The sequence below is a fragment of the Epargyreus clarus genome, unplaced genomic scaffold (assembly GCF_041222505.1).
Source record: "Epargyreus clarus isolate Ecla_fem2 unplaced genomic scaffold, WU_Ecla_fem_2.2 ptg000019l, whole genome shotgun sequence".
NCBI lineage: Eukaryota > Metazoa > Arthropoda > Insecta > Lepidoptera > Hesperiidae > Epargyreus > Epargyreus clarus.
In genome coordinates this window covers 11,671,211-11,698,657 of record NW_027332227.1, presented here as the reverse complement: position 1 = coordinate 11,698,657, position 27,447 = coordinate 11,671,211, and the positions used below count along the sequence as shown (strand labels likewise).

Genomic DNA, 27,447 nt, shown 5'->3' with positions numbered 1-27,447 from the left:
TACTGCGAATTGGGTGTCGCTTCTGCGGATTTTACATTATACTTACAAAGATTAGTAGAATAAATTTCATTGTGAGGACTTCATCAGGCAAATTGATATTGGATAACAAGAGCATGAGATACTCTTCATCAAAGTGACAACCACATATTGATGGCCTTTTTATAATTTAAAAGTAGCCAATGAGAATGCATTTCACCGCTGATGGTTAATCGCTAGTCATGGACGTCTGTAATCAATCCCAGATAAGATAAGAAATGTAACTGTAGACCTTCCCAATAGGATCTATAGTCACTGAATTTCACTGTTAATGTAAAGCACGGCTAATATAAAGCAAAAACAACTACTTAACGTTACCAAAAATAAAGCCAAATACATAATAAAAAGAACTTTTACATATGACACAATCGTATTATGCGGTTATCTTATCATTCGAGATTATTTAGAGCTTCCGTAATAACATTGTCGACGTCGAAAGAAAGTCTCTGTAATTAGATACAAGTTGTGTTACATTCACGAAACAAGGAAGAATGCCCTTTTCCGCGGTTACATCGTTAGAACAGGAAAACTTTCTGGAACTTAGCCCCACTGAGTTTTCCTCTTTTAATTTGTATTAAAACAATATGTTACTATATTTTCCAATAAAATGAATGTGAGATAAACATTAAAATTTACTGGCTGAATAAAAATACAGTTATAAGATTTTTAGTGAACGGTCATCCCAGAATTATTTTAAATGTTATGTAAACTTATTAAAACAATTATGGACAGTTTTCAGAGATGAAAATATAAATTTAATCATGACTTTTTATTTATCGTTAAAACTGGTAATTTTTTTTCTAATATAAGAGTAGCAGACGAGCATGCAGTCCACCTGATGGTAAGTGGCTACTGCCGCCCGTGGACATCTGTAATCAACCCCAGATAGGATTAGATATTCCTACCTGAGGTCGGGCACAGATGCGCCACTACCCCTGAGGACTAAGTTGGAACGCCTCGGAAAAGTCTGTCTCCCTTACCACACCCTTCAAATCGGAACACAGCAGCGCCTAACACTGCTGTTATTAGGTCGAAATAGGTGTGGCGGCGGTGCCGCCGGAGTCGAACCACGAAGGGTTCTACCACCTTCAAAGGGTCAATTTCATGAGGTTCCGCTAAAGATCGTGATATAATTCAACAAAATATTAGTGAAACTCGAACCCTGAACCCATAAGAGTCTCAAAATTTTTTCGATCGTAAAGCACTCTCTGATGCTTCGCATCATGAGTCGTGCAATTGACATTATGGACATGATATTCTTTGTTTTAACAAATATTTTCCCCTCAGATTTTGTTACATTTATATCTGTTGTTAGAGGCAATTTAACTATCTTCGTATACACCATAGCCTCAAGTTTCATGCAAACGGTTTCTCAAGCAAACCGTTTGTTTACACACACGGATCAAATTTACCCCTGGTTCAGCTACGCCGGACGATGATACATATTGACTCGTGTACATAACTTGGGATATCAAACTTGATATTATTGCCAATATTGTATCAGGTACTCGATATTTCGTAGTATAGGTATATGGTTTAAATTTTAGAAGATATAAGATCAGTCACATTGATTGACTATATACGAGTAACTGTTCGACTGATCGTTCTATCCTGGGCTATTCTATTCTATTCTATTTTGAGTCTGAGTGTTTGTGTATTCATCTGGTTCAACATTTTGATGGCATCCACGATGTGAGGAATGAGTTATTTTAATTAATATCCCGTCGAACATGTATCTTCAACCTGAAATAATACGTCAAGTGGCAGTGTTCGATCGTTACAGTTAACTACTCCCTGTGAACTACATCAAAATCATTCCTTAACGATATGTCAACAATAGATCCACTACCGGTAATGTATATCTTGGGACACCTTAATTAAAGTTCATGAGAGAGTTAGTTAGCAGAACTTATGTTAAGTTAGTTAACATACGACAATCTGAGAATTGCAAAATTTTCGCACGAAGTGCTAACGACACTTCCGGAACTGTGCAAGTTTGAACCGCAGTGGAAAGTTTCTTTGACGAGAACAGAGCAATTAGATTTTGTAATCAAACACAGGTTTGTCATAGGAATAGTGTCGATTTATTGTTCTGTTGTTGTTGTTTGTCCTAGTATCTATCTTATTTACAAAACTAGTTTTAAGTGTAGTCTATCTTGCGACTCAAATGTCTATGACCATTCAGGTCGAAAGTAGATTGGCGGTTGTCGACGTCGCAATCGGTTACCAGGGAATATTTATATCTGATTATCGGCGACTGTCCTCAGCATCTGATGACCAGCCACAGTTAACTACCCTCACTGACGATCATTATCAATCGCCAGCGGCTGCCGACAACTACCATTATCACGTCGCTAACGCAGGCTGTAACCTTTGTATTTACTTACTGTTACTCGCATGGTACCTTTAGAAGGTCGATTTTTGTACCTCTTTACAATTATCTCTAAACAGTATAGACTTATCTTGTTGTCATTACCAAAAGCCAGAAGTGAGTACAGCATACAGGAGCGGGCAGATAATAAAGAATTATATCTCCTGGAGAAGCTAAGTTTTAGGAATTTAAGTTCGTATAATAATAATCATCCTCAATTCTAAAACCAAGCTTAATGTAGATTTGGACCCAGAGTCTTAAAAGCCAAGAATAATAAAATAAAACGTTTACACGTGTTTAATCAATTTACAATTTTTTCCAAGTAAATTTCCTAAAGACATCTTAATTTCGGTTGTAAACGTTTTCGAAATTGAAGTGTCAATCCAGTCGACTCCCAGATTCAATAGACGAAGTTGAGGCAAGTTCTGTTCAACAAAATTGTGTTGGAACTGATTGCATTCCCGTAACGTCATAAACACTGCGAGGTTTTGTATAGAGCTCGGTTGTCTCGTTCTGTATTTTCTTTAGAATTTGCGGACTTATCTTTTAATTCAATTACGACCGGTAATAATACCGCTGTCTACATTAACAACTGTGATTCAGATGTGGATTTGGATTATGTGAATACGAGAACAGCAGGACGCAAACACTTAGACCTAGATAGTTAATAGTCTCAGGCGTTACTTTGCTGATTGCATGCTTTAAAGTTATGTTGTTTATTTTGCTACTCCGGCTGTGTTTATAAGGTTGCGTTTTTAGCTTGTTTAATTGTCGTCACATTTCTCCGACTAATTAACTTGTCACTCAAAATAATAGCGTCGCCATGTTATTTATTACTGTTTGTCACGCTTAGGATGCAGTTTTCAATCATAATATTATGAATGTCATTATTTACTGTGCAAACATGCGACGTCTATGATTCAATGGAATATAAATTCCATTTAAGTTCAATTGTTGTCAAGACATTGCTCACACTGGACGGATATGCCTCTACTTTCGTTTTAATAATCGACGCGAGTTGGACAGATGTCCACTGAAGGTGGGGTTCGTTTCATAGGTTCGTTCCTGTCTGACACCTAAGTAATCACACCTTACTATCTTCACTTAGAGTCTTACCACACATTTGACCCAAAAGATAGGATCACTCACGCTTTCCATGTAATGTGTAACATAATTTATATAGTGTTGGTAAAAATTAAATACTATCGGTATAATTTTTATTTTATGCGCGCACGTTTCCCATGTGGGAGAAATGGCGGTGCATATTTAATTTAAAATGTACCTATACCATCACATATATTCGTAACGAACTTAGAACGAAGTAATTTTGTCCTAATTTTGTAACAGAACCACAACTTTTATTTCTATTCCAAAAACAGAGCTCTTACTGGTACATTTACACAAAACATGATTTAACTGAATATAACTTTATCAGAATTCGGAGTGCTGAATACGACTGACCTCGATTCGCACCCGCGACCCGGAAGAAAAAAATCTTCGCGCAATTTTATCGCTTATTTTCTTGCAAATTGCCGACAAGGGCTTTAATCCCCGTATTTAGATGTTTAATGCAGACATTTGTGTAAGCACCCAATTTAATATAACGGTCACGCTTTCAAGGTATTCCATTTATAAGAGACGAAATTTCCTAATAGACCCCTAGAGACACTGTTTGTTATAACATCAGTCAAATAGATCAGAAATACTTGAATTTCATTATAAATAAACTCGAATTAATTATAGATAAACTTGCCTGAATATTCCAGTGTATCGTACTACAGTTCTAGCGCCAATGCTTGTAATGACTTTTCTGTTGTGACATCAGTCGATTGGATCAGAAATATCCGAATTTTATTGGTCATTATACGTCCTTAAGCTCAGTCTGAGCCAATCAGCGTATCGTACCCTATAGTATACCGCGACAAGTTCATACTTATTCGCGTGAGAATTGTACCTAAGAGTCTGTTTTGTTACCTCATCAAAGCTTCTCGCTTAAATTTAAGATGACTATTCTGGAGCATCTTTTATTCAGATAGACATTCAACTGGGGGCTTTAGACGCGGCTAGGCTCAGTATTCAGAGGAAATTATGCAAGCTTTTCATAGTTACACATCTGGGACACGAGGTCTTCATCGTAAGGTGTGCTCCATATTGTACACCTGGTTGTTTGCAACTATATTGCTCGACTGCCGAAACTTAAAGCTTCAGTATGTTTTAATACATTAATATATAGAAATGTCATCTAGAATAAGGGATTAAAATACAATAAAAAACACAATTCTTATGCCTATTTATATTTTTGCGTCTATGTAGACGCATACATATTTGTGTCTGTTTTTCAATATTGACTAATATTATTAGTTATATTAAACAACCTTAATAATGGATGACCTTGAGTGAAAGTTTTACTCGAAGATTGGCGACTTTACCAGAAGTAATTTTGAAATATACACGGTACTGTTTAACTTGCTTTATATCCCTAAACAAACAACAATGCACGGAGAGGTAATATGTGTAAGCTTCTGCTTTATACAAATTTGTAGGCACTTCCACATATTTTCCATATTCCTACCCTTAACCCCGAAGTTTACTACAGTTTCTTACTTAAAGACACAACGTACTTGGAATATTTTCAAGATGTTTGTGTTTATACGCTGTGGAGTATTTTCGGTACTTTGCATCTTAACCTCAAAACTGCCCAAAGCTTTTAGCTTTCAGTCCTGTTTAAAGTAGGATACTTGTATGTTTTTAGTATAATTTATCAAGTAGGTATTTTTAAGGTGGTATTCACCTCTGTGCTTCGCCTCCAGCGACACTACTACCACTCTTGTTACTGCCTTATAACAGCAGTGTTAAGCGCTGCTGTGTTCTGGTGTTCTGGCAGTACAGCTTAGGGTCCTCAGGGGTAGCGGCGTATCTGAGGACGACTTCAGGTAGGAATCGAATCTTATCTGATTGATTATAGGCTCCAATCATCAGGTGGACTGTTTCTTCATCCATGTCTTCATGATGATTTTTTTTAACAATGAAAGCAACTAATGATTAAATTTCATAGGACGAAACAAAATAATTCTTATTTTCTAAAAAATATTTAATACATTCACTGAGGAGCAATGCACCTTTGGTTGTTAAAAATAAATTCGAATTTATTTTAAGGCTCAATCTATCTATCACAAATTTCGAAATGACATTGATCACTTGACACTTTACTGCAGAATATCTTTAATACTCGGATCACATTTAAAAGTGCCACATTTTCGCTAGAAATTGAAGAAAACGCTGACATAGCAGCTTCCCGTCCTATTCACGAGATGTGCTAGAATTTATTTTTAAAGGTTTACCTTCCCTTGGATGTCGCTTCATCTCCTAGTGCAATCGCTGCGCAAACGGAAATAACAAATCGTTATTTCCGTGCGCTAAATATATAACTGATATGTTGGGTTTTACCGTTGTTTTTAAACTTTATCTGTCAGTTTGTACCTCTCCACTCTAAAATACGATAACGCGTTTTTTATTTGAATATTTAATTTTATCAGAACATCCGTCTGTTCGCGCTTTTGGTAATGGCCGCCATACCTATTTCTAATGTTAAGCAGTTTTGCCCTTCACTGGAGGAGTGCGGACTATGGAAAAATTAACCTTTTAGCAATGATTCCTCTTAATGACGTTGTTTTAAAAAAAATGTAAGGACTTTTCTCTAATTAAAATCTCTATCAATATTTCATGATAGAACGTGACAGAATTACGTATATAATCGAATGACTATATCTCAGAACAATAACTAGCATTGTTCTGAGGATTATATAGTTCTTAAAAAAAAGGCGCATAAGTACTCTACTTTAAATCCGTTTTATTCATTGGCAAATTCTTCTGGTCAATGGTACATAGTCGATGGTGAGTAGGTACTTTATATTATACTTGTAACATTTATTTCAAATTATCTTAGCACGATATCTGATTGGATAATTAATGACGATAATTAGTTTTCAACGGGTAAATGCGCTTTGATACAATTTGCGTTGATTAGGTTACAAAAGTCCGTTTGGAAAGTAAATTGTGTTTAAATCCTTGATAAATAAGTACAGTGTTTAGCCTTTGTTTAATTAAAATAGGAAAAACGACAAACACAACAAATAGATAGTGGGTACCAGATGCATTTTTATATGTTCCGATTGTATGCCATACGGGTTTGACATTGCATATTATGTAAAATTGAAGTGCACATAGCCCTACGGCGTGTGTCTTAACTGATGTACAAAGTTAAGCAACGTCGGGCGCGGATTTGAGAGTTAGATGTATGACGAAGTGCTTAAATTTTACACTCGCTTTCATGCTTTGGAGGCCATGTAAATCGTCGGTCCCGGTAGTTACCGTTGGAAAGCAATTTTTGAATCCTTACCGGGAGTCTTAGGGCTAGTTTGAAAACATCAGTAATGCGTTGAGAACTAACCCGTATTTTCCTCTACCAAGCCGCATTCTGGCAGCGTGGTCGGGTACGCTCCAGGCCCGCTCAATTTGATTGCTTTACCTACAATACGAAAGACCTGCGCGAGACAGTAGTAGATATTCACAGTTAAAAACAGTTTTTATGAATAATTTAAAAATGACTGACACATTTTTAACCGACTGCCCGAACTCTTCTTTGGGCAGTCAGGTTATCTGTTAGTTGCGTTTATATTATTTTTTCTTGTCCATTTTTCAAAATCGTAATAAAGAAAGATTTTGACGACACCTTTTTGTAAAGATAAACGAAGTCTGTAATAGTCGCAAACAACGTAATATTTTTGCTATAATAATAATAATAATAATAATAATAATATACTTTATTGTACCCATAAACAGAATCAAAACACATGGAAAATTAATAATTTTAAAAATACAATAGGCGGCCTTATCGCTCAGCAGCGATCTCTTCCAGGCAACCTTTAGGTGCGGAGTTAAGTGAAAAAATATAGAATGATAGGTAGGGTGCAAATAACAGATGGTAGAATTTGGCATAAAATACAAATTTTGGAACAAATTATAGAAACAATTATACGTATTTAAAAAGAAAGGAGCAAGATTTAAAAGAGTTGTGACAGATTTAAGATTTTAATAAACAAAGATATTAAATTACAGATAGCAAAAGCATATGGAAAGGAAAAGAAACAAAGATAGAGTTAGAGCTGAAGATAATGACATTTCACCAGATTTTTGAAGGAGTAAAGGGATTGAGCATTGCGAATATTTACAGGAAGAGAGTTCCACAGACGGATAGCGGATATAGTAAAGGATTTCCTGTAGAAGGATGTTGAGTGGAGTGGAGTAAGGAGAGCATGGTTTTCAGTGGAGCGAAGGGATCGATCATGGGACAGATGGAGAAACTGAAATCGTTGCTTGAGGTATGGAGGAGAAGTCGGATTAAATAGTACACAATATAGAAGAGATAGAATGTGAGCATTTCGGCGAAGGCGAATTGGGAGCCACTTGAGCTTTGCACGATATTCTGAAACATGATCATATTTACGTAGCCCAAATATGAATCGTATACATAAGTTTTGGAGACGCTCAAGCTTATTTAGTTGCTCCTCAGTAATGTCAGGATAGCACACATCAGCATAGTCAAGTATTGGTAGAAGTAGAGACTGAGCAAGCGTAATTTTAGTGGGAATAGGTAAAACATTTTTCAGCCTACTAAGAGAGCCCACTGCAGCAAAGAGCTTCTTGCTGACTTCGGTGATCTGTGGTGTCCACGAAAGATGCTGGTCCATGAGGATACCTAAATTTTTGACCTTGTTGCAATAAGGGATGATGTTGTTATCCAGTGTTATAGGGGGTACCTGGTGCCAGTCAATTCTGGAAATCAGACGCGGACTCCCTATGATAATTGCCTGAGATTTAGTGGCATTTAGTTTTAATCCATAGGTTAATATCCATAGTTTTAATCTATAAGTGTTTTTTTAAGTAAGTAATAATTACTATTGTTGCTATCGCAAACCCCTCATTACTTAAACTAACCAAGAAATGGGTGTAAAAGTTTATTCTTCGTTAGACGCTTGACGAAACGACTACCGACACATTAATGACTACCGTCGTTGCAGCGAACATAATAATTTATCACTCTAACTGGTGTTACGGTTTAATATTCTTATTGCATAGTAGGGTAGTGTTATCGTTGTTGTACAAAATTGCAATTAAGCTCCTGTTATTAATAATACCTAATCTAATGTTCTGCCTACGAAAGATCGGACGTGAGTAGATAACTTTTAACGACTCGGTAGCGCTTCTTCACTTTAATGCGCTAGTGATGGTTTTAGGATGATTTCAAAGTCTTCTTTCCAACGTTTACGTCATCTTTTAAGCTAAGAGAACCGCTTTAGTACAATAATATTTATATTTATACTAGCTGACCCGAGTTACGTGTAAGGGACAGCCCTACACGTTAAGGCTGCATCGCGCCAGCCCTACACCGTTCTCATGCTGCATCGTGCTTGCGCTGCATCGTGCCTTCGCGGAACGGCCAACGCTGACGAGGCGCGTCCCACGTGCAGGTGGCCGTGCGCCATGGGAACAGTTCACCTCCATCGCGGAAAGTGACTCTACCTATCTCATATATTTTTACAAGTTGTGTTAAAATTTAAATAAAAAAATTAATTCATTCGCGAAATAGACTGCAATTCTTTCCTCGACGCCCAGCTCCCATAACTCCCGGCAAACGTTATGTTGCCATATAAATAAAAAAATGTTAAGGATGAATAATCCTTATCACTTAGGGGTATGAAAAATAGATAGTAGGCGATTCTCAGACCTACTAAATATGCATATAAAATTTGGTGAAAATCGGTAAAGCCGTTTCGGAGGAGTACAGTAACTAACATTGTGACACGAGAATACATATAAGATTAAACTTAAGGACCGCTATCCTATGAGGGATACCTAGAGATCACATTTCTTCAAAGTACATTTCTAGATAATGGTATTTACAAACTAATTTTAAAGCCCATGATGTATTTTGCGAAGTAGACAACTCGTAGCGTTAATATTGCGGGTTAGACGCATAACGTAAGCAAGAGGCTAACAATGCCGACGCATTAATGAGCGCCCGCCGTGCCATTAACAACTCCAACGTGACACTGCTCATGTTTATGTCAGTGAAACAGGTATTTTCTAAAACAAACTCAGGGACGTTTTACTTGCGTCACTAGGTAAAGCGTATTTTTGTTTGCCCTGAAAATCGTTAGCAGGTGTTTAAATTGTTTGTTAACAGAATAAAACTGAGGTTAATCTTATAATATTATCGCTATATTTTATGAAGCAAGGAAACGAATTGATTATTATAAAATCTAAAACCCGAATATTTAAAAAAAAATGTCTATGTCACTCACAAAATTTAGAAGAGTCTAACGACACCTTATACTCGTATGTTAGAATCGAAGAAATACTAAGAGATCTTTATCTCTTCAAAGTGAATTTCTAGATAATGACACCTATTTTTGAGAACATAATGCCGTAGCGTTAATATTGCGGGTTAGACGCATAACGTAAGCAAGAGGCTAACAATGCCGACGCATTAATGAGCGCCCGCCGTGCCATTAACAACTCCAACGTGACACTGCTCATGTTTATGTCAGTGAAACAGGTATTTTCTAAAACAAACTTAACTACGTTTTAGTCGTGTAACTAGGTAAAGCGTACTTTTGTTTTCCCTGAAAATCGTGAGTCGGTGCTTGTATTTAAATTGTTTATTAACAGAATAAAACTGAAGTTAAACTTGTTATATTATCGCTATATATTTCAGAGAAAAGAAACGAATTAATTATTATAAAAACAAAAATCAGATTATTTATTTAAAATTTTTGTCTAAGTCACTCCTAAAATTTATAAGAATCTAACGACAGCTTATATGTTAGAATCGAAGAAATACTAAGAGATATTTATTTCTTCAAATAAATTTTTAGAGAATGGCACATACTTTTGAGAACATGATACATTTTGTGAAGTAGAGAACTCGTAGCGTTAATATTGCGGGTTAGACGCATAACGTAAGCAAGAGGCTAACAATGCCGAAGCATTAATGAGCGCCCGCCGTGCCATTGACAACTTCAATGTGACACTGCTCATGTGTATGTCTGTGTGTATATGTTTTATGTATAAAACAAACTCAAGTAGGTTTAGTGTAAATAGGTGAATAGTACATACTTTTGTTTGCTCTTAAAATTTTAAATAGGTGTTTGTAGTTAAGATGTTCGTATACGTAATAAAACTGTGATGCTATCAATTATCCACAAAGTTTATCAAGGAAAAAATATATATTTTGTTATCTATATTTGGTAAATGATTTTCGAATATCTCTTATATATTTAAAACTTTCATTATGTCTTTTAGTAAATTAACTTTCATTTTTATCTTTTTGCCTATCTTCGTTTTATAAAGAAATCATCGAATGCAATATTTAGTTCAAATTCTGTTCTCACAGAGACAGATAAAAGTATTAATAATTACATTTATTTCGTACGAGCTAAGAGACTAAAATGCGAACGAAACTCGTCTAAAATTAAGTTATGTACAAATTGTTTTTTGGCAGTACCCTAACATAACTAGGTTTGAGACCAAGATTTTAAAGCCTAACAAAGTTGTTTCCTTGTTAAGCGCTAACAGAGCGAGCCTTTTGCCAACGCTCTGCGTTTATGCTGGAAATCTTTTGTTTAAATGACAAATAACGTGCTGTATAAAGTTTTAGACTTATTAAGGCATTCGTCCCTTTGACGAAGATTTAACGTGTGACGAAAAAATATTCTTTCGTCACAAACCATATCTCTAACATATAAAATCTAATCTATATTATAAAAATGATAACAAATTCATAATAATTTACATAAATAAAGTAGCCTCACGATAAAGATAAAATATAACTTTCTGTAGCTCTAGTAGCTTTCGAGTAGCTGTAGTTCTCGCTTTTGTTCTCATTTTCGGGCTCGCTCCCAGTCTCAGTTGTTCTCATTTTCGTTCTCGTTCTCGATCTAGATTTCGTTCTCGTTCTTGTTCTCGCTCTCTTTCGCTTTCACTATTCTTCGCGTTCTCGATTACGCGGTCTCGTTTTCGTACTTGTTTTCACTGTTATATCAATTGTTAGTCTCAGTGTCAGTTACAATATCATTCTCAATCTTATTCTCCTTTTCATTCACTTTCATAGATAAGTCACTTTTCTTAGAATACAACCTAAATATTACGTTAAATATATATCAGAGATAACAAGATTCCTTGCGTATAACACATGTGTGTAATAAGTTTTTCTATTTCTACATTAACGATTAATTAAACCACAATCACGTGAGAATTCCGAGTATTTACTGTACTAGTATGCGTTACCTTATATGGAACCTGTACAATTGTACGTTTATCTGGATCTCATGTTAATTTAATTTGCTAGGACTGTTCCATCAGATATAATTACCTCAGGAATAAACCTGTATAGTTCATTTTATATTATGTTCATTTTATATCATTTTATATTATTCTAGGATGTGGTAAAGCAGAAATTGTTTGTATATTATGTACATTTTTATTAGTGGCAAGGAAACGCAGTCTGTCGTGTTGTCCCATGTAACTATTAAATATTATATATTTGATGAGTCTGAAATATATAGGTATAAAATTATTAATGAATTCTTATAACATTTTTAAACACGTTACTTATAAAGTTGCCGCTCATTTTAATTTATCTAAGCATAATTTAAGACGTGTTATAGCTTGTACTTACTTAACTCAATCATAAATCGTTTCTGAAGGGCTATAACAAATGGTTTACATTAAACTTACTTGAACAACACATTAAAGGACCTTCGAGTGATTTACAGGGTTAAATGAAACATTAGTATTTTAATTGTTATTCCAGAATTAACCCAGATCTCAGCTCAATGGGCAAAATGTTCACAAGTTTGATACAATTTCGTCTTAGTTGAAGCCATCGTTACACAAAGTTTGGGGACGAGATAATAAGGTTTTACGTTCGGTTGTGTCACTGGTTCTCAAAGATAATTATATGTAGTTTAGATGATGGAGTTTTACTTAGAGGTCACAGGTAAAGTCGTGGTTTGTGTTGAGACATCCAGTCAGTTAGAATTAATATTAAGGTTCTAGTTAGTTTTATTTTAAATGAGATTGTTTTTACTTCGATTGAAACAAAAAAGTTAAGAATCACTGACCTGTCAGATCAAGTTAAGATTATAGTAACTACACTATTTATTTTTGTTATCTTGAGTGTTTCAGTTCAAAGTTCAAATCCGAAGTAAAGATCTTAAAATATAGATAATAAAGTGTAGTAGTCACATACGTAAACTTAAACTATGCATGGAACCTATGGCAGAATTTTACATATTCTTATATAGGGCATTTTGGCATATTTTAAATATTTGCGTCAGAAAATGTTTTTATCATATTTTGTTAAAATGGTAACGATTACGTTAAACTCCAAGACAGTAAACAAACTCCAAGATAGTACTCCAGACATTAAGCCATCGAAAATCAGTGACTCATTTATTCGATTCTGTTTTTATTTTATTTTTATGTTCTAAGGAAAAACATATAAGCTGTGAAAACACTATTGGTGGGAATAAGGTTTTTATGTTATTATTATTGGAGTTGCTTGACGGATCAGTCACCATAATTTAATAGCAGAGATTTGGGTTCTATCCCATGACATGCACAATTGAATTAATAAATTTAGTAATCTTTTTTATATGGCTCTGCCATCCACGATCATAAAAAAACGTCTATATTTCTATTACTAAAAAAATATACTTAAGTACTAGGAAGTGGGTCCAAACAGATGTTGCTCGGTCATAAAAAAAGTTCTCAATAACAAAACCAACTATCAGATTCAAAAGTACTCTACCTCGTAAGCTGGAAATAACCACTATAATATTACTTGCTTATAACATTTTAATAAAATTTGTTAATCGGTTTCGGAATACAGCATGGACAAACACATTACACGTAATTTACACATGTTCAAAAGAAAAAAATAATGCGTATTAAAAAAAGTTGTAAAAAATTGACAAATGTTTTATTAATGTACTTATCCGGTAACGTTAAAAGCCATGAAGGCTAACAAGACACGTAGTCTAATATTAGAAGCAAGTACTCCTAATATCAAGCGGTCATTAAGAAAATTAGTCATTTCTAAATGTGTATGAAATGTGTTAAAAACGTGCTCTCAAAGGATTTTCCGCCACAACCACTCTGTACTTTTAGTACCTTCTAGTCTCAATACATATATTTAATGTGTGTTCATGGCACCACGACACCGGTAAAAATCCTAGTGGGAGTGTAGAAAGTGTTATTTACTTCTTTATATTTCCATTTAGCCTGTATCGAATTCAATGCTTTGCTAGGACATGATCACTTTTACACCCGCCATCATCAATTCCTCTGCTCAATTGTTTCAAAGCAAACTTTGTTATATAACCACGCCATATACTACCTATACATACCTATTGTCAGGGTTCTGCCACCACCAAGATTGATTGATACCCATCGGTATTAGATAAATTTTGTTTCCGGCGTGGAACAAAATGTCCTAGTCACGATTAAAGCTTTTTGTGGGGACGGAAGCTCCGTTATTGTGAAATATGGGTTAACGAGTGAACTTTGACATTATATGAATTCGTTTATCGGCTTTATTGTATCATCTGTGGGCTATGGAAGTCATGGTTTTATCAAAGTTATATTAAGTTATAAAAATTGCAAAAACGAACTAATCAATTTCTTCTTCGTGGTTTTGTAGTCACTATGACGCCATATGTTGTAAAAAGGTAAAGGATAAAACTGTGATGTTATGGAAAAAACTTACAAAATTTAGATTATCAATTGGATCTTATTCTTGCGCAATCAATACAATCATATTGCCTCTTTCAGTATTGTTTCTCTTTTGGTAATGAATTTGGGATTCTAAACAGGTAGGTACTAAACTAGGTGAAAATTATGACAACTCTCACATATTCGATTTTGATGACCTTTTTTCGCCATTAGAAAGTTTTTCTTGGATCGCTTCGAATCTTTTATAGTGTGATTGGTTTTTAATTCTCGAGACTACGGGGCCACGTGACCACAACAGTCAACAGAGCGTGATTTATATTGTTTTGTAAACGACTTAAGAAAAAAACAACCTAAAGTTTTGTGACACGTTCATTATTCGAATAATTGGAGATTCCTTAAAGAATACGTAGTAGTATTAAGTACACTTATCAGTTTTTTAACTTTGGCAACGGAACTACGCAAGTAAATCGATTGGAGTTTATACACGTGTTATGAGTAGTGTTTTCATAGTTTTAAATAATAAATTATAAAAATTAGTTTTACATTTATATTAAAATTTTATGTAAAAACTTAAGCTTTGTAGTGTCGCTGCTTCTTTAGATTGCTGAAATAATGATTTTGGGTAATAGAGTGTGATCGGTTGTTAGATAGGTTTCTATAATAGTGTAAAATTACTGCAAATAATAAACTACAATGGTAAGTCATGTAGGTTACGTTACTTAGTCAATTTAGATTAATCTAACGACACCTTTTATATTAAAATCCGTCAACTCTATTGGGCTGTGGGGCGTGCCAAAAAAATGACACATACATTCATGCGCTCAAAAAACATTACACTTTGCAGTCGGGTCTACTATCCAGTACCCTTACCATGAGTTTTGACGTTTTACGTTTTGACAAATATGACTGTTTTGGTATTTGTTTACATATTTGCCCACACAATTTCCAATCAGCGCCCCTAGCGTATTGGATCAGAACTATAGTGTCAGTAACGTAACATTAAATGTCTAAATTGACAAAATGGCGCTTTATGTTTTGTCTTTCTTTGTTGCGAACATGTGAGATAGACAAAAAGACTTGAGCATGAAATCAAACTCGTCTTGAAGGTCTTGAAGTCATGTAATAATATAGTCACATAAACGGTACAGAGTAACGATATAACAATTATACGTAAGTAAGTTCACACTAGTGATTAGAAGTATTATAACTACACAAGTATCTCCGTTATTCGACTGCTCTTGCTGAAGTCTCCGACCAGAATGTCGCTCTCTGTTAATTCGAGCGCCGCCAAGGTGTCGTCCCCACTTCACCTACCCGCATCTGTTTTTAAACTGTAGTATCAAATGAGTCACTTATTACTTTAATGTAACGTTATAAAAATGTGATATCGTTAATATCCAAGCTTCTTATTAACGACGATAACATTCGGCCGTCCTGCTCACACGTTCGTCCTCGATCGTGTATGGTCTGATGCAAGAGCTGCAAAAGAAAACCAGTTGTTTAATGCCTAAGTCCAGAAGAGTTACACATTTTCTTGTAATACCGACTCGCACGTAAGAGGCCCGAACTGTTTATCAAAAACATGGCTTTAACTATACGCATTTTCTTGCAATACCGACTCGCATGTAAAAGGCCCGAACTGTTGATCCGAACCAAGGCTTAAACTAGGTGATGTTCATATAGAATCACACTAGTTGTGTATTACCTAGGTTATAAATCTGCCCCAACAGTGTTCACCACGGATTTCTGTTGCAGGCATAGTTCATAAGGACTCTTTACATGAATGTCATATGCGCGACAGGTATTGAAGCGAATGCATTAGACCATTGTTAAATAATAAAAACACGGTTATAACTAGGTGATGTTCATATAGGATCACTCTAGTCATGTATCACCGCAGTTTTTATACCTTGCTTACGATAACATTCGGCCAGTGCTCAACTCAAATTTACTCTAAAAATGCAATATTCACTTAATGTCTTCAAGGTACTCAATGCCTTGGGTCAACCCAACCATATACATCACCAAGAGACACCCGCGAACATCACACTGCTCGAGGCATCTGCACTAATCCATCTTAACTCCAGATAAATAAAAATCAAACCACAAAGTTTCCTACACCTACAGTAATGACAACATCTAGCTGCCCACTTTACTTATGTCTGGATTCTAAGTCCAATAGTTAAATCTCCAGCAACTATTGATTCGATAAAGTTACGCATCAGAATAACGACGTTTATCTTATTAGTCCATTTCGGAATGCTCAACAACCTGTTCAATAACTGTTATACTGATAGATAGATACTGATAGATCTATAGTTGGCCACTAAATGAATCTGTGCGACTCAAAATACTATTATAACATTATTTTATTACTACTTAGTACTTATTTTAATTATTACAATGTTATTTTATACAAATAGTTGCCTTTCCAACGTACGTCTTTTATCAACTGATGAAGCAGTATCAAAATAATAATATATCGTGAATATTTGAAATGAATGATATCAAAGTTAAAGACTAAATAATGGTAAACAAACCATGAATTTCACACAATAAGTACAACACGTAATAAGTTGTATGAACCCAATTTTTTACGTTATTTATCACAAATTCACATTATTTCTTTCAAAGTGGGGCCACATAACCCACTTTTGAAAGTCCGAAAGAAATTTCATTACATTAAATTGAATTTATATTCAGTTATAATAATACATACTATTGCATGAATTTCAAAATTTAATTAATAAAGCGAAGGACCCATGCGTTCACGTCAGCGACATACTTGTCAATTGTGTAATAAGCTTAACTTTTTTTTTTTTCACCAAAAGTTTTAAATCAAGATTCCCATAAGGAAGTTATAGTTTGGGCTATTTTACTGTAAAAGTTATGCATTATACTAAGGAAGATTTGCTAGACTTTACGCAAAACGTCGTTTTTTAAAAAAAATCAAATAATGTTATGGAAAGAATAAACACATTAAAATGGTCCGTTAATCTAAACGGAGTTTAAACAGACCTTGTCTTACATTGAGTTCCTCGGAAGCGGATTTTTTTTTTCGTAGGTAGTTATCAAACGGATAGTTTCCGATAGATTGAATACATACTCGTAAACTACCTACCAAGAAAAATGACTTCAGAAACCGGCCATTATTTAACTATACTTATTTGTGTCTACAACTGATAAAAGATTTTTTTAAACACGCTTTTATTTTTGCCACGCTTTTATTAACTTGACCTGTATGTATGTAACGGAATATTTGAATTCCATTTTTACCTACTTTGAACGGTCAGATTTATTTAAAAACTTTGAAATACTTTGACATGACATGATTTTAATAATCTTGTCCAATTCTAATTTTGTCTCATCACGATCGTCAGATTTAAAACTATAACTGTTTTAAATAACATGTGGCTCCTTATCAATCACAACCTAAAATTTCTATGACCTGAAAAAGGTCTATTAAAGTTGATCATGATTTTATACCAGCCAGCCAAACAAACAGTTAGTCAAACTATCTTATGATACACCTTATTACCGAACAATTCATATTCATTATATATATTTCAAACGCCTCGGCTTCACCTGACTTTTATATAGTTTGTAATAAAAAATATATTAGTGCGTAATATCTGTATAGATTATATTAATATAATATGTATCATTTACAACCAACACTCTCAAGGAGACGCTCGATGTTTCTATAGAGAAAACCTAGACATGACGCAATTGTGAACCGTATGAAATTTATATGAAAAGTAAATTATTGTATAAGAAAATCCCATCGAAATGTACCTATGGTTTTATTTGATTACATTATTAAACAACATTATTATTCATTCGGCTATGATATACATATAATAAAAATGAAATCTTCACGTGTTTACATCGAATATATTTGAAAAAGAAAAATTTTTGTCTGTCGGTTTGTATGTTTGAAAATGCATTAAAACCAAAACTACGAAGTTGATGTCAAAAATATACATTTTTTTTTTTAAAACATTACATGACCAGGTAATGGAGAATTTCAAATTACCAATGTACTCCGTGATCTTGACAGAGGGCATTGTATAATTCAAATTATATTTTGAATCTACATGAACAAAGTCGCAGGCAAGACTCGTTTTAAAAATGCAATTCAAATTATATTTTGAATCCACATGAACAAAGTCGCAGGCAAGACTCGTTTTAAATATGGTATACAAAAGACTATCTAAATTTATGTAGGATTCAGTGACCGTTTCTCACTTAATACGTATAATAACTTAATTGCTGTAACTTGTAAATAGAACTAAGCTCAAGTTATAAAAGCATCAATTTATTATTATTATTATTATTTTACTTAAAATAATTTATTCTCAATCCCATACAAAGTGGATCCCGTTTATCATTTCGTAAGTGGCTCACATAATTGATAATATCGATAGTCTAAGCGCCTCAACGTTTAAGGTACAAACTTCATTTACCAGTATTTGATAGTGCCCAATTTTCAAACCAAAAGGACGTGTAATGTGTCAAATTCAAATTCAATAAAGGTTTAAAATTACGAGATGTAAAGAAATATTAATACAAAACGAAACGTTGCATACTAAATTTAAAACAGACATTTAATATTCTGTATAAGTGAAATGGGAGGTTGTTTTTTTTATATATAATATTCCAAAGACCGCTGCGCATAAGTTTCTCAGTTTTCTCATAGATCATTAACTAATGTGCATTTATACTTTATGGGAGTCAAAACACAGTAGTACACAGTACTGCGTGAGTTCGCCTAGAATTGATGGAATGCTAAATTTGGCAACGTACGTATGCTTCTTTCATAACAATTACGTATCAAGTATATGAAATCAAAAGGAAACTTTCATTGATTTATAAAATGAAAGTGTGAACAATGTAGATGTGAATTTTCAATGTAGAAGTTTATTTTTAAATATAGTCAATTAATATCCAAAAAAAAAAACAAACCTTAAACTCATTTACCATTTCCCTCGTGGGTACACTCAGCCACTGAATACCGTGGTCGTGATACTTATTTGCAGTCAGTTAAATATGTACCACGTAGATATTATACATTTCTGTACAATTATGAATAATCAAAATTTTGCAACTTAATAAACGTGTCACTTATATCAAGTAGGTATACTGTACTCTGTAACTGCGTTTGTTGCTACCGCATAGTCCCCTCCATACAATAATAACAAACGCATATACGTAAACCCAGTTTGAAACATTAAAAGTTATCAAAAATAAATTCAAATCTAACCTGTATGCAATTTCTGGCGTACATTAGCCTATATTAACAACCATTAGGTTCCCACATCTATAAAGCCTGACATTTAAGATTAAAGATCCTTAAAATATTTTCATAAGTACGTGTATTTCTATATATTTCAAAGTAGGTGTAACTTTAGAACAATTAGGATTTACTTTTTACACCACAGACTTTAACCAAATGGACAGATTTACCACAAGAACTGCCTTGCAAAATTACTTTTAGACACTTCTTCACAGAAAATGCACTTATTTTGAAGTAAACACCTCAGTTTACAATGTTAACAAGTAATTTGCTAAGAGTAAAGTTTGTTCACAAAATTTAAGTATATCATTTTCAGAGGGTATTAACATTTCATTGAATTACTAATCTCAATCTATCCATTTTCTTAATTCAAATGAGTTTGCCCTTACATCAACGACATTTATCTACCCCCATTTTTACTTATTTTACCAAGATAAATTCACATATGACAAAATAATGTTTTAACTCACGATTTTTATTCCTGTGTCAAGTATGTTCGTACTTACGAATCGTCGTCCATGATTGTGAGCTGGTTCTTGTACACTTCTGATGAAATCAAACTCGTCTTGAAGGTCTTGAAGTCATGTAATAATATAGTCACATAAACGGTACAGAGTAACGATATAACAATTATACGTAAGTAAGTTCACACTAGTGATTAGAAGTATTATAACTACACAAGTATCTCCTTTATTCGACTGCTCTTGCTGAAGTCTCCGACCAGAATGTCGCTCTCTGTTAATTCGAGCGCCGCCAAGGTGTCGTCCCCACTTCACCTACCCGCATCTGTTTTTAAACTGTAGTATCAAATGAGTCACTTATTACTTTAATGTAACGTTATAAAAATGTGATATCGTTAATATCCAAGCTTCTTATTAACGACGATAACAAGCACTTACTTATTGGTACGTTTACTCAGTCTACTAAGCAAACGGAACAGAATAATGGATTGAGTAAACGTAACGTAAAATCGTGGGATGTTTTGAAAACTCATGGTAAGGGTACAGGGGGGCTTATTCAGTATTTTACGAAGCAGAGCAGTGTACGAGTCAGTATTACAATCGTATATTTAGGCAGTAGCATGTTACAATGATCGTTTACTGTTATCTAACCTACAAAGTACAAAAGTTGGCAAGCAAAACTTACGTTGTAAACCACTCGTTGGCTTGAGGCCTAATTGTCTAAACAACAAATTATCGCACCACATTTATATGAGCAGAGTTTATTTAACTCTTAGACATCCATCCCCCCTAGAGACTGGGTATGTTGTTAACGTCGACATTAGTTGCGTTGGTAATTGGTAGATATGGAACAGGAAAAGGAAAATCAACACTTTATTCCCTAACTGCTTGCCCCTCCTTAATATATCCTTTATATTTTTTATTTATAATAATATAGGAGAGCAAACGAGCATGCAGTCCACCTGATGGTAAGTAGGAACTGCCGTCCATGGACATCTGTAATCAACCCTAGACAAAATTTGATATTCCTACCTGAGGTCGGCCACATAAGCACCGCTACTAAGCTGGAAAGCCTCGGAAAAGTATGTCTGACTTACTACACCTCTCAAACCAGAATTCTGTTACAAATCAGAAATAGGTGTCGCGGTGATGCCGCCGGAGTCAAACCCCAAAGGTGGTAGACCTTTAAAGAATATAAATATTGGTTGCATAGCAAACAAGTGCAAACATGTGTAAGCCGATATTTATCTTCATGTTCTTAGGATTCTTTTAAGATTGTTAATTAAATTTCGTTCTAGATATAAATTATACCCCTTTACACCCGAAGATTTTTTTTCGCAATTTCCGATTCAAAACGTTTATTACGGCTTTTTATATAGCTTAAGGGATCCACAAAAAATACGAAAAAAAATCCAGAGTTTATACGTAATCCAGAAATCGACCCGCACGATCGTGAGTCTCCGGTGGGAACTGTCACACTCACGATCGTGAAAATTGCAAAAAAAAATAGTTTTTTATCAAAAAATATTAGAAAATTAAAACAATTTGGAGATATTTAACATCACTGTCTTTATTTTCATTAGTCTTTATAAAAAATCTGTCTTGGCAATGAAACCTAAACTACGTCATTCTATGAAAATCAACATTCTTCTTTCTTCCGGTATTGCCTCCGTCTTAAATCCAGGTCTCCAAGGCGTAGGTATTCTTGGCTAGGGAATACATCCAATGATAATGCAGATGGAGAAAACTTTAGCCATATCTATTGCAATTAAATTAAGTTTTCGACCGGTTCTTCTAAGATAATATAAATTTGTGCATCTGGTTACATATCAAGAGCCTCATAATTAAAATATTAAGAAAAATATTTCTTTGGAAACTTTACTGGAGATGTTGGTAGGGATGTGTAGACCTTTTCAAGACAGAAAACGTATTCTTTTCCAAGCTATTTTTCGATGTGTTGGACGTGACGATGCTCGGCGGCGAGAAATTTCTAGGGATGATTTTAAAGTAGATGGTTGAGGTTCAGGCTCAAGTTCCAGATCCAATTCTAGGTCAGTTTCTATTTAAGGGTCTGCATGTGCTTCTGGATCTGTTTCAGGGCACAATTCTTCAAATTGAAACTCTTCTAACCTATTTGGTTGAAGCTCTTCACTTTCATGAAGATCTTCAATGTCCGATACATTTCTCCTCACCCCGCACTGGCAAAATCTGATCGTCATTTAAATGTACCCCTAAAATTTAAACAAACAAAATTGATATTGACGAAACTTACACATGACTGGTAATAGCAATAAAAGCATTTTCATCAAACGTTATTCTGCACCAACAACCGTAGGCACACAATCGTAACAGTTGAAATTTGCAACCTAATTGTATCTTAATTGCAAGTTAATCGAATAAACTACTAAATTCCACGTATTTAGTGTTCTTTTAGCTTTCAAATTAGCTATAATTAATAATAGATACTAAACATTTAATACCAAAAATAATTATATACCTGTGACAGTGCGCGGGTCGAAAAAATCTGCCATCTTTGGACGAGTCCCTAGCACAACTGACCGCCTGCACCCCGCTCACTTAGCCGGTAGCACGTGCGATACTCTCCTCACGATCGATCGGCATCGGTTGCGTTTCGAAAAATAAGAAGCTATCACGTGGGAATTTTTTTAAAGTGAAACTCACGCTCATATCATCTCGGGTGTAAAGGGATACAAAGATGAAATGACTGGGGTCAAGAAATAACCAATTCCTAACTTAGTACGAGTATAAAAAAGAACTTTTGAATAATATGTTATTAAGTAGTTCACATATTGTAAAGTGATTTGTAATAGAGAGGCAAGGCGAGGTTGTAGCATTGTCCATCTTATAACACCCCTGTGTATTATATTCTGCTTTGAAGACTATAGTATGGTACCAAATTTCTCAGGAATATACACACACACATATTTACATAGGTCTATCCAAAAATACAACAGGTAATTTCGGATAGTTTCATATGCCTATGTGCAGTATGTGAAATGTAGCTACCGGGTCAATACTTACATGATAATGGCGATCTATTACTCAGGTCAGGCTATCGAAATGACGTTTAACACAAAAAATATTGTGTTATTTTAAACTGCTTTATTATTAACACAAAGCTTATCCATTAAAGGTTATCAAACCGACAATAAAAAAGGTTTTTCCTAACCTTCAGAGATATGCCCGTCTTTATTACTTACTAGTTATTTTTTATACTTAAATAAATCTTTATATATATATTTCTTATGTGCGTGTGTATGTCACTGAACTCCTTCTAAACGACTGGACTGATTTTGATCAAATTTGTTATGTGTGTTCAAGGGGACTTGAGAATGGTTTAGATTCACAATTTAGTCCATGGGAAAAGGTTTTTTTTTATTAATTTTTAATTCGTAAGTAGTTATAGAATCGGAAACTATGCATTTGATCAAGTGATGATCTTTATTAGCAAAGTTGTTGTCCAAGAGCCCACAAGGGTTTGGGAGTTGGTAAGACCAATTTTCGACAGATGGCACCACTGTCATTCCAATGCAGGTACAAATTTTTCGTTTTATGTATGTCATTATTTCTTTAAAATGCGGGTGAAGCCGCGGGCACCACTAGTTTACTATAATAATTTATTATAATTTCGTTTATTTATGAAATATACGAACAATATTGGAGAAAATTGTTGGTGAATTTGAAAACAAATTTTATGTATTGTCCGTAATCACAGCGGCAGTTCATTTAACGTTCCATAAAATACTGGGTTGGTAAACAAAATGGTTTTGTACAGCAATAAAGTCCCTGCTGTTTTATCTACGTTTATTGCGAAATATAGGGGCTTTGATAACAGAGGTTCCCGTATAAATTTTTAGGGAAATACGTTGGCACAAAAGAGTGATTGGACTTATGTAAGTTTTTTTCCTTTTTTATGACTGCAAATTCGTAGATGCGTAAAAATATCAGTTAGGTATTTTATTCGGATATTGTCTAGTTGCAATCACCTCTAGAGTCGGTGAAACTTGCTAAATTCATTCATGACAGTCATTTGTGACTAAAATTGGAGGAAATATTATAAAATATACAGAAAATTATTGGCTAAGTGCGAGTCAAACAGAGCATTCCGTACATCCAATTTTTCATTTATTTTTTATGTTTAGTATTTGTTGTCATTGATAATTTTCTGTTTCGAGTCTTAGGTTGGACGGTTGCCTGATCCCGTTCGTACCGCCGTCAACCGCGATCACCCACCTCTACGAGAAATAGGGGATACCGTAGCTCTACTCTGATCCTGAGTTATAGGGACAGTGAGTAAATACCTAACATTCTCCATTTTACGTCAATCTTGAATAGTAACAGTATATTTGTACAATGACCATATTGGTAAATTGAACCATCTTTGAACCCGGATCCGTTTAAAATAAGGAAATTCCAATGAGCATAATAAACACCTTTTGATCATGACGCCATCTTGGCAAATGCTTACTGTATAAGTGGCTTGCGGTCGCAGAAAATCACGTCTAGAAAATAATATAGCTTCAAGTTGATGCAAAAACCCACAATGCTAATATAATTAAAATACCATTTTTGATCTTTAATCTTTAACTAAACTTTTTCTAGGTTACTCTGCCTTAGCGATTAATAGTTTGAAGTGATACTCAAAAAAGTAACATAGAAATCTATTTTGAATTAATATTTTTTGACGTGTTAAATTGAATGCATTTTAAATTACCAATAAATTCGTATACGAGAAATAGGTAGTGCCAAAAAATTCCAGGTTATTTTTCTCAATTTGGTTATCAATTAATTTTTAAATTTGTTTGGTAGCTAGTAGTAGGTAGTGGTATTGACGAGCTAAGGGCTTTAGGCTCCTAAGGCCTGTCTATATAGGCGATATAGGAATAAACCCTATGGTTTCTTCCTATCGCGCGGGTTTGTGCCTGAGTGTGGTTTTAACTTACATGCATCCTATCATTTCATAAATATTTTCCCTTTCATGAAATTACACAAAGACGCGTGGGACGCTAAAGTGAGTTGCATCAGGTAACTCGATAAACTAAAAGTTATCAATTTGAAGGTGGTAGAACCCTTTGTGATTCAACTCCGCCGGCAGTACCGCCCCATAACAGCAGTATTAAGCGCAGCTGTATTCTGATTTGAAGCGTAAGGGAGACATACTCTTCCGAGGCGTTCCAGCTTAGTTCTCAGCCGACCTGAGGTAGTAGCCAAGCCGCTTACCATCAGCTGGACTGCATGCTCGTCTGGTACTCCTATATTATAAAAAAACAAACATGAAAATTCACATTACGTTTAATTTTGAATTTCGGTTACTAAGCTTCCCGTTACGTGTACTATTCATTAAATTTATAAGCTGTTCATTTATATTGCAATGAGTTCTTCGGATTTTGCGGAAACGGAAAGGTTGTCCAATGAAACCTGAATGACACTCATTCAAGGTGGAGGCAGACCAGTTTCTGCATATTTATAAAATTTGTACATACATAATTATCTTGTTCATCTTTACGGAAAAATATAAGATAGTTTATAATTCTGCGGGTTTATTTATTTATTTATTTAATACTAGTTGACCCGGCAAACATTGTGTTGCCATATAAATAAAAAAATATTAAGGGTGAACAACCCTTATAACTTAGGGGTATAAAAATAGATAGTAGCCGACTCTTAGACCTACCGAATATGCATATAAAATTTGGTAAAAATCGGTAAAACCGTTTCGGAGGAGTAAAACGGTAACTAACATTGTGACACGAGAATTTTATATATAAGATTTGCTGTTAATGGTAACGATGAGCTCTCGTATGTTTTAATGTCCACTGTTCTTAACTTAATCCACATAGGACCTATTTGGATAATGCAGCTTTCTGAAGTAAAGTAAATAATGTTAACCTCATGACGTTGATTTTTTTTTAAATTTATTAACGACATCTTTACTTACAGTTTAATCAATAAAATTTAGAAGTTACTGCCAAAGATCATTAAATTTTATTCAATCGACCTCTTATTTTTAATACTATAGAAGTAGAATTCGAGTTTAAGTTTGTAATGTACGGAAAGTACGACGATTTTTTTTGTATTACTTTAAGTTAGCTCAAATGAAAGTCACTTTCACTTAGTTCCAACTTTCGTATTACTTATATATATATACTTATATATATATATTGTATATATATATATATATATATATATATATATATATATTTCCTTATGTGTCGATCAGTTTCGTTAACTTTTAATTTAAAAATGTTTTTATGTTAACTTTCTGTAATGCAAAAGAAACCTCGGGTAATAAGTTAAAATCACCTATGATATGTCGCCTATTTAGTCCATTGAAATGTTACGTTTTTTAGGCCTAACCTTGCGTTTTTAGAGGACGCAATTTTATTTTTTTGAAGTGTAGGGGGGGTCAGTGTAAAGCTAAAACCAAGTTTGTGGGGTCGCCACCCTTGTCCTACGGCCGCCATCTTGAAAATAGGGGTTAAAATGGATTTCACCATATATCTCCTAAACTATTTATCAGATAAAAAAAATTATAAGCATTTTTTGTTGCAAATTAAATTCCCTACAACTTTGGTTCAGTAACTTTTTGCCGTAGGACTATAAATAGAAAAGTTATAAGCGAAAATATTAAGAAATTCTTAATATTTTCGTTCGTAATACTTAGTTTGTGCAGGTTTGCGGTTAATTTGTTTCAGATTGATATTCCTTTTTCCCACTCTGAATCAGTTTCGATCGGACAGAATGACATCACAGTAAATAGAATAAACTTGCACGATTTCAAGAGATTGCGGTACATGCGTTATCTATTTCGTTTTGTGTCTATGCCCTATACTGACAGAACTGATAGAAGTTTTGACAGTGTCGGCGCTGTGCCGTGTCGTGTCGTCCGAATTGAAAGAAGATCCTATAGATTTAGATTTTTTCGCTTGTAAACATTTTCTGCTAATTTGAAGTGTGTGAAATCGCTTACTAGAATTATTAAAATAGTGCCAGAATCTTGTTCACATCTTTATTCTACCTATTCTTTTGTTAGTACTTAATTGCGATAAACATATTATCATAATACAGTATTTTACTTTATAATTAATACTTTATTATTGACCAGAGTAAGGATAATATTGTAAAGAGGAAAAATATTTTATTTACACATAAATTTATTACTCCAACAGTAACAGAGTATTTTATACCAATTAAAGTAACTTAAATTTGGCTGGAATTCGGTGGAAACACGAACGTGCGTCTAGATTACAGAACTACATCGTAGTATTTGTATCTACTTTGTTTACAATAATAATTGATAACCTACAGGTTATTTGTACTATAAATTATTCATTACATAAGTCGGTCCTGCCTTAAGCTTTAATAATAACAAGTTTAAATTGACTTCACAAAAACATTATTTAAAAACTTTACAAACTCTAGATAAAAAATCATATCAAATAAATAAAGCAGCACTTTACCTTTGA

General features: G+C 34.2%; 1 protein-coding gene across 1 annotated transcript in view; it reads left to right on the top strand.

The window, feature by feature from the left end:
- LOC140750244 (uncharacterized) overlaps positions 1 to 27,447 on the top strand; it is a 284,412-nt gene that overhangs the window by 41,968 nt on the left and 214,997 nt on the right. The window lies entirely within an intron of this gene.